This window comes from Salvelinus namaycush, chromosome 18, assembly GCF_016432855.1.
Source record: "Salvelinus namaycush isolate Seneca chromosome 18, SaNama_1.0, whole genome shotgun sequence".
Classification (NCBI taxonomy): domain Eukaryota; kingdom Metazoa; phylum Chordata; class Actinopteri; order Salmoniformes; family Salmonidae; genus Salvelinus; species Salvelinus namaycush.
Window position 1 is genome coordinate 7,372,832 of NC_052324.1, and position 8,756 is coordinate 7,381,587.

An 8,756-nucleotide genomic window follows, 5' to 3' on the forward strand; every position below is an offset into this window, starting at 1 on the left:
CACGCCTTATTGTCATCAGAGTTGAATCAACCAATAAGAATGGTTGTACATTAAATACACCTTTCTTTAGAGGCAAGTGGAAACATAAGCAACCCTGTTACAGTTGCACATGTGACATGCTGGTAGAAATGAGGTATGACTGATTTAAGTTTGAATGCATTAAAGTCCCCGGCTACTAGGAGCGCCGCTTCTGGATGAGCATTTTCTTGTTTGCTTATGGCCTTATAAAGTGCGGTCTTAGTGCCAGCATCTGTTTGTGGTGGTAAATAGACGGCTACTAAAAATATAGATAACTCTCTTGATAGTGTGGTCTACAGCCTATCATGAGGTTCTCCACCTCAGGTGAGCAATACCTCAAGACTTCCTTAATATTAGACATTGCACACCAGCTGTTATTGACAAATAAACACACACCCCCGCCCCTCGTCTCACCAGACATAGCTGTTCTGTCCTGCCGATGCATGGAAAACCCAGGCAACTGTATATTATCCGTATCTTCGTTCAGCCACGACTTATCACATAAGTGATAAAAGAATTTATAAGGTTAAAGATATGATTAAATAATTCTACCCAGAAACTTAACCATTAGGGATTATAGGTTATGTAGCATGGAAAAGGAGTAATTAAAAATATTAAACATAAGTCCAACTAGGTTGGACTGGGGAAGAGAGGAATGTGTGTGTGCCTAAAGACAACACAGAGAACAATTAAACTGTGTTTGAACCGACCCTGCTAGAACTCTGAAAAATGTACGATAGGACAGGGAGTTCCCCTCCAGGTTTCCCTAATCTCGGGGGAATGGAACTGTCGGCTGGGTAGTGATAAATCGTGGTGAGAATTCTGGAGAAGAAGTTAGCTCTCCTAATGTTAGTGTGCATGTGTGTGCGTAAGTAAGGAGAATGGTATGAAATGAATGTCTTTGTACATGAACTGGAGAGCTCTCGTGAATAAACATTGATTTGACTTTTGTAAACTGGGAATTCCATCTGTTTCATTTAAACCAGAACTTTACAAACTCTGGTTTGCAGACAAATTAGATTAATTGAAATTTATGAACATTGATAACAAAATTCTCATATCAATAAGATATTACAGTTTTTAATGTCTGATGGCCTCGAAATAGAAGCTGCTTTTCAGTTTCAAATGAATGGTAAATAATGTATTAAGTAATTTTGGAGTCACTTTTGTTGTAAATAAGAATAGAATGTTTCTAATCACTTCTACATTAATGTGGATGCTACCATGATTACAGATTATCCTGAATGAGTCGTGAATAATGATGAGTGAGAAAGGGTCAAAGATCATATTCCCAACACATGCTAACCTGAGGGCCTGTTGTCCGGACCTCTGGCAGTCTCTATGGGGGTGCCACAAGGTTCAATTCTTGGGCCGACTCTCTTCTCTGTATACATCAATGATGTCGCTCTTGCTGCTGGGGATTCTCTGATCCACCTCTACGCAGACGACACCATTCTGTATACTTCTGGCCCTTCTTTGGACACTGTATTAACTAACCTCCAGACGAGATTCAATGCCATACAACTCTCCTTCCGTGACCTCCAACTGCTCTTAAATACAAGTAAAACTAAATGCATGCTCTTCAACCGATCACTACCCGCACCTGTCCGCCCGTCCAGCATCACTACTCTGGATGGTTCTGACTTAGAATATGTAGACAACTACAAATACCTGGGTGTCTGGTTAGACTGTAAACTCTCCTTCCAGACTCATATTAAGCATCTCCAATCCAAAATTACATCTAGAATTGGCTTCCTATTTCACAACAAAGCATCCTTCACTCATGCTGTCAAACATACCCTCGTAAAACTGACCATCCTACCGATCCTCGACTTCAACGATGTCATTTATAAAATAGCCTCCATCACCCAACTCAACAAATTGGATGCATTCTATCACAGTGCCATCCGTTTTGTCACCAAAGCCCCATATACTACCACCACTGCGACCTGTACGCTCTCGTTGGCTGGCCCTCGCATCATACTCGTCACCAAACCCACTGGCTCCAGGTCATCTATAAGTCTCTGCTAGGTAAAGCCCTGCCTTATCTCAGTTCACTGGTCACCATAGCAGCACCCACTCGTAGCACGCGCTCCAGCAGGTTTATCTCTCTGGTCACCCCCAAAGTCAATTCCTCCTTCGGCCGCCTTTCCGTCCACTTCTCTGCTGCCAATGACTGGAACGAACTGCAAAAATCACTTGAGCTGGAGACTCATATCACCATTGCCATTAACGGGAGGGTAGCATGTCTCTCCTGAATCTCAGCTTCATCTTGATTTCTCTGACTAAAACTAACACCGTTGACATACTTACTATATCAATTAGGGCTGTTGTGGAAAACTTGATCCAAAGATTAGGCAGAGAAAAATGTTTCATGATATAAGTGATTCTTTAATACATACGAGCAGCTGCAAGTTAGATTCATCTCTGAGCTCAGTCAGGGAAGGAGCTCCAAGAGTAACTGGTTACATGTCCCTTATATCGTGGGAAGTGATAAAACAATCATCATGTTCACACAAGAGTTATTTTACAAAACAACAGTTCCAGAGAACAATGGCCTTGTGTTAGGTTGCAGACATAACATGAGTCTATGAAATGCATAACATCACAGTCCAACCCAATTCTGCCACAATTCCCCCTTTGATGCCATAAGCATCACCATACATGACATATCTGAGCTGTTGTCAGACAGAACTTAAAACCTTCTGGTTTCTGGGAAATTGGCATTTTACACAGAAAGGGGGGATCCGAATGGAACTCCTGAAAAGTAACTTAACAATTATTGAGGTTCATAGGGATCGGGGTAATTTCCAATAAGGCAATCTGGATCCCCGAATGAAGGGGGAGACAGTGGCGAGCACTTCTGTTGTCATCAAAATCTGGCGGGGAGGAGATACTGCAGTTTCTCCTCACAAATGTCATCAGGCATGAGAACAGAGAGATTATTCTTGACCCACCACCGCACAGGTGCCTCCATTAGATGCTAGGAGAATTTCCAAAGCCATTCTATTCTGTAAGACCATAGTACGCATAGCCACAAGTTAAGCAGTTACTTCTTCAATAGCAGTAGCATTACCCATTCTTTCTACTTAATTTGCTCGTTCGCTAATGGAATCAAGAAAAGTTGTCGTGCCGTAACTGGTAATTAATGCAGAGAATTTTTTTGGTCCTCCTATACAAGTGGGAGAAAGGTTGATTCACAGGTACTGGGGTAGCACGCACAGCAGGAACAACATAGGCAACATAGACAGATAATAGTAGGATTTTCCCCAACAAACATAGTTCCACTTACTGAGGAAGTAGGGTTAGCATACATACTAGCATACACACTCCAATGTCATTTTAGAGACTTTTGCAGTACGTCCAACCGGACTCACAAACGCAGACCACATGTAACCACGCAGGCCCAGGACCTCCATATCCAGCTTCTTCACCTGCGGGATTGTCTGAGGGGATGCTGAGGAGTATTTATGTCTGTAATAAAGCTCTTTTGTGATTGGCTGGGCCTGTCTCCCCAGTGGGTGGGCCTGGCTCCCAAGTGGATGGGCCTATGCCCTCCCAGGCTCAAGCATGGCTGAGCCCCTGCCCTGTCATGTGAAATCCATAGATTAGGGACTAATACATTTATTTTAATTGACTGATATCCTTCTATGAACTGTAACTCGGTAAAATCTTTGAAATTGTTCCATGTTGCGTTTATATTTTTGTTACAAAAATAACCTGTGAGAGTGTAGGCCAGGGTGAAGGGTTGCTTGGGCAGAGAGGTGTGATTATTAAAATCAAATCTTCTTATATACTGTAAAACACTTCATCCTCCACCCAATCAAGCTCTCAGTCTGCTTCTCTTCAAGTCAGCGGGGTCATCAGAGATCAGGTTCAGGTCAGCGGGGTCATCTACTTCTGGGCTTCCCCCTGTGGAAGCCAGGCCTCGTTGGAGCGGAGAGGTCGGGGAGAGGTTTTCTAGAACATTCACCCACCTTTGGCTCCAAGTCTGCTATCACCCAGAAGATGCCCAGGTTAAAGCAGAGTGCCCCTACTTGGTTGTAGGCTTAACAGGAGTGACATCTTCTTCTGGCTCTGCTATTTACTTACAGTGGGAGGCGTGGATCCAGGTGTCTTTCCCTAGGCACTTTACATCCGTTGGGGTGGTGAGGGTCATCTGATGTGGTCCCTTCCACCTGGGCGTTAAAGTTTTTTTTACTTCTGTCGTGCCTCCTGACCATTACCCAATCTCAGGGCTGGAGATCGTGATGGGGACGGTCATCTGGGGGAGTTTGGGCAGCAGAGACCTGTGAGTGAACAGCTCGAATACAGTTAATCAGTGTCAATCCAACAGATGCAGATCTGGAACTGCAGCTGGTGGTGATGCGGGGGTCCTCATGGGACGGGCCATCAGTACCTCATGTGGACTGAGACCAGTTTTCCGGACTGGGGTGGAACACATTGAAAACAAGGCTATGGGTAGCACATTCACACAGTTAACACTTGTTTGAGCACATATTTCTGGCAGTTTATTTTTCAGAATGCCATTGTAGCTGTCAAGGGTGTGTACGGGAGCCGAAGTCAGGTGCAGGAGAGCAGAGTGTAGTGAACAGGCGTACTTTAAATCCGTTCCACAAAGTACAGCACATAAAAACAATAACGTGCCAAAAACACGGAACATGGCAAAAGTAAAACGCCCGACAATAATCCACATAACAAACAAACAATTACACACAAAGACATGGAGGGGAAACAGAGGACTATATACATGCAGTAATTATGGAATGAAAACCAGGTGTGTAATGGAACAAGACAAAACCAATGGAATATGAGAAATGGAGCGGCGATGGCTAGAAAGCCGGTGACGTCGATCGCCGAACGCCGCCTGAACAAGGAGAGGAGCCAACTTCGGCGGAAGTCGTGACAGTAGCGTTCTACAAGTCCAGAACTTTCCGGGTGAAACGGTACATGCACAATTCTCTTAACTTGCATCATGTCACACAGTTATTTCAGTATCTTCAAGTTGAAATGTGTCCCCCTATCTTTATCATAACTTCGTGGTACACCGAATCGTGGAACAAAAACATTTAGCCACAGTCTTTGGTTCCTCATTAGATGTGGGGAAGGCTTCAATCCATTTTCGAGTAGCTTTCAACCATTACCAACATATATTTTTTTATTTTACAGGTAGGCATGTGAACAAAATCTATTTGCTTATCTACCAAAGGGCCCCAGGGGACTGGTAGGCTTGACAATGAGGTCGGTACTTGCTTTCCTGCATTGTGTTCTTGACAAATTAAACATTGGTCACAGATTGTACCACTCTTTTCTACAAGCACTTACAGTCATTCCCCCTTTGGACACAAGACTCACACAACAATTAATGCGTCCAGAAAATAAACAAAATCAGAATAACAAATCAAATTTGAATTAGAACCCTTGACAACTCCATAAGGAAATTATTTTAGACCATAAGGGAATTCAAGGAATATTCAAATAGACTAGAGACAGGTTTCCCTCACACCACTCATGCACTTGTATGCACTTGTATGTGAGTAGCTCACCCTCTCTTTGTGCTTTCTTCACAGTTCAGGGGCAGTGCTCTCTCTATCCTTCTCACCTGAACAACTCACAATCAGAACTGTTGAAAAATTATAAGTGGTCAAGAGAAAAAAAAGTTTTATAGTTATACAGTAAATACAAATCTGGTTAGATTTGTGTCAACAACAATACACTTCTTCATACTTCTTCGGCATTTATATATTATATTTACATTTCAACCAATGTCATTGATCTTTCTTGCAAGGGTGATCAGACCTTCTGACCAAAAAGTCAGAACAGAGGTCATTCAACACAGTTAATAAATAAAATAGGCTATAGGCTATGTAAAATAACCTGGTAGGCCTACCCTGTAGCAAAAAAAAATATTTGCATAGGCTATATGCCATACCTGTTTAACTTTAAACGCTTGTTTTGACATGTTGCTTCAAAACAGGCTGAATTCAGGCTTTGCCAGACATTTTTGTATGAACAGAAGCAGGTAAGCCTACCGGTAGGTCAAAAGTTGGAGCCAATTTGTTACGTTATTAACTGCATTTCAAGGTCACGCTTTTTGAATTCTTGCCGACTGTAAACACGGTACGCTACAAGGCATACCCAGAGTGTTGATTATTGGTCATGCAGATAGAGAAGGCCTGCATGACAGACATTGTGTATAATTTAGGTTCCATTTCACGTCACGCTGTTCATAGAAATGTGTTATCCCGTAAAAACGGAGTGGGCGGGAAATCCTGGTAAACCGGTTCCAGCCGTTAAACTATGTTAGAGGCGCGACAGGTGAGGGCCAAGCAACTCAGAGAGGTAGGACCAGATAGTATCCTGCCAGCTTAGACAAGTTGACATATTTTTTACTGGCATATAAAGATCAAACCCCAAAACGATGGGTTAATGATACGAGAGCTGGTTTTACATGTAAGCATTCACTAATAGGAAACTAATTGTCGGATAGGACACTCAAGCCTAGTATACACCCAGCAGAGTAATTTTAATGCAAGTTGACAACTGTGACATTAGTTAGCACTGACACCATTACCCCTGATTTTGGCAACATCCTAATTTACAGACAATTGATGTACCAACCCCAAACCACATCCCTCAGTTCTACAACCCAGTAAACAAACTACATCAGGTTAACATGGACTAGGACCCATTACAAGTTATCATTTGATGCTGAAACAAGTAGGAAGCTACTAGCATACATTGACAAACACTCGCAAATGTAGCTTATGAAAGTCAAATGGAAATTAAACCCCTAGCATTTAACTTGTTTATACCCAACAAAGGGGTCAAAGTAGTAATGTATTGCTGATGCCAAAGCATGTTTAATTTGCAATGAAAATGTTTTGACATCACCCCAGGTACTTAAGTCAGGTCACTGACCTCAACTCAAAGTATGAACCTTCAAAACATAACTTAGCTGGAGAGAAGTTACGACCCTGAAAGGGCTGAAGTGTGATGCAGAGATGGCCTGTTTTCTGCTTTGTAATTAAACACCTAGCATTTAACCCATTTATACCCAACAAAGGGTTCAAAGTAGTAATATATTGCTGATGCAAATGCATGTTTAAAATGCAATTACATTTTTTGGACATCACCCCAGTTAGTCAAGTCAGGTCATTGACCTCAACACAAAGTATGAACCTTCAAAACAATACTGAGGAAAGAAAGACACATTTCTATTTTTCCTTTGCCAAGATGATACATCGACCTGACAGTTGTGGCATAACGTCACGGTGTTCATAGGAATGTATTATCCCGTAAAAACGGAGTGGGCGGGAAATCCTGGTAAACCGGTTCCAGCCGTTAAACTATGTTAGAGGCGCTACAGGTGAGGGCCAAGCAACTCTGAGAGAGGTAGGACCAGATAGTAGCCTGCCTCCCTCAGTTCTACAACCCAGTAAACAAATTACATCAGGTTAACTATTTTACCGTCTGGGGATGTTACCGGGCAGGCCAAAATTAAATGTGATCAAATACACATTTCCAGTTAACGGTGTACTTGTTTTTGAACTTGTGTGTGTGTGTGTGTGTGTGTGTGTGTGTGTGTGTGTGTGCGCGTGTGCGTGTTTGTTGTGCTTGTGTGTCTGTGTGTGTTTGTTGGCATGTGGGCATGTGGGCATGTTCTAAGACTGCGTTATCATATATATATTGTGGCATATCCTGTTGTTCCTAATCTCGCCCTTGTCAAACATACATTTACTTGCATTTATTGGAAATACGATTGCCGTGAATAGCATTATGGAGAATATTGATGACAAAGAACATTCAGCAGTACAAAGAGAGATTGAAGAAGCATTGAAGAACAACAGCTTGACCACAGCTGCAGGCAAGATTCAAGATTATTTGAAGTAGATTAATAATGTGGAGCTGAATGTTGCTGTCACAGGAGAGACAGGCTCCGGTAAATCTACCTTTGTCAATGCGTTCAGAGGCATGAAGAATAATGATGACGGCGCTGCTCCAACTGGTGTGGTGGAAACCACCATGGAGGCAAAGGCTTACCCCCACCCAAAATACCCAAAAATGATAGTTTGGGATCTCCCTGGTATTGGCACCGCTAACTTCAAACCAGAAGAGTACCTTCAGAAAGTTAAATTCGATCGCTTTGATTTTTTCATCATAGTCTCATCAGAGCGATTCAGAGCCAATGACATTACTCTGGCCAAGGAGATCCAGAAGATGAAGAAGAAGTTCTACTTTGTTCGCTCCAACGACATGAGGGCTGAGGGGAGAAAAGAGACCTTTGACCAGGATAAGACACTGGAAACAATCAGACAATACTGCATCAAAGGCTTGTCTACACACTGACTATGTACAGTATGTACTGTACCAGTAAACATTTTGGAGACCTACATATTCAAGGGGTTTTCTTTATTTTGACTATTTTCTACATTGTAGAATAATGGTGAAGACATCAATACTATGAAATAACACTTATGGTATCATGTAGTAAACAAAAAAGTGTTAAATCAAAATATATTTTCAATTCTGAGATTCTTCAAAGTAGCCACCCTTTGCCTTGATGACAGCTTTAGACCTTTAGACACTTTAGACACAATAGACCTGGTAGAAGAAAATACAAAGGGAAAAAACCTCTTTTTTTTCTACCACCATCTTTGAAATGCAACAGGAAGGTCACACGTCAAGCCATCACTCTGTTTGTAATTCCGATGGTATCCACAAGATGGCAGCAGTGT

The 8,756-nt window shown here is 42.2% G+C and overlaps 1 pseudogene; it reads left to right on the plus strand.

The window, feature by feature from the left end:
* The first annotated feature begins 323 nt into the window (after positions 1-323).
* On the plus strand, positions 324-8,367 carry LOC120063520 (annotated as a pseudogene).
* The last annotated feature ends 389 nt before the right edge of the window (positions 8,368-8,756 follow it).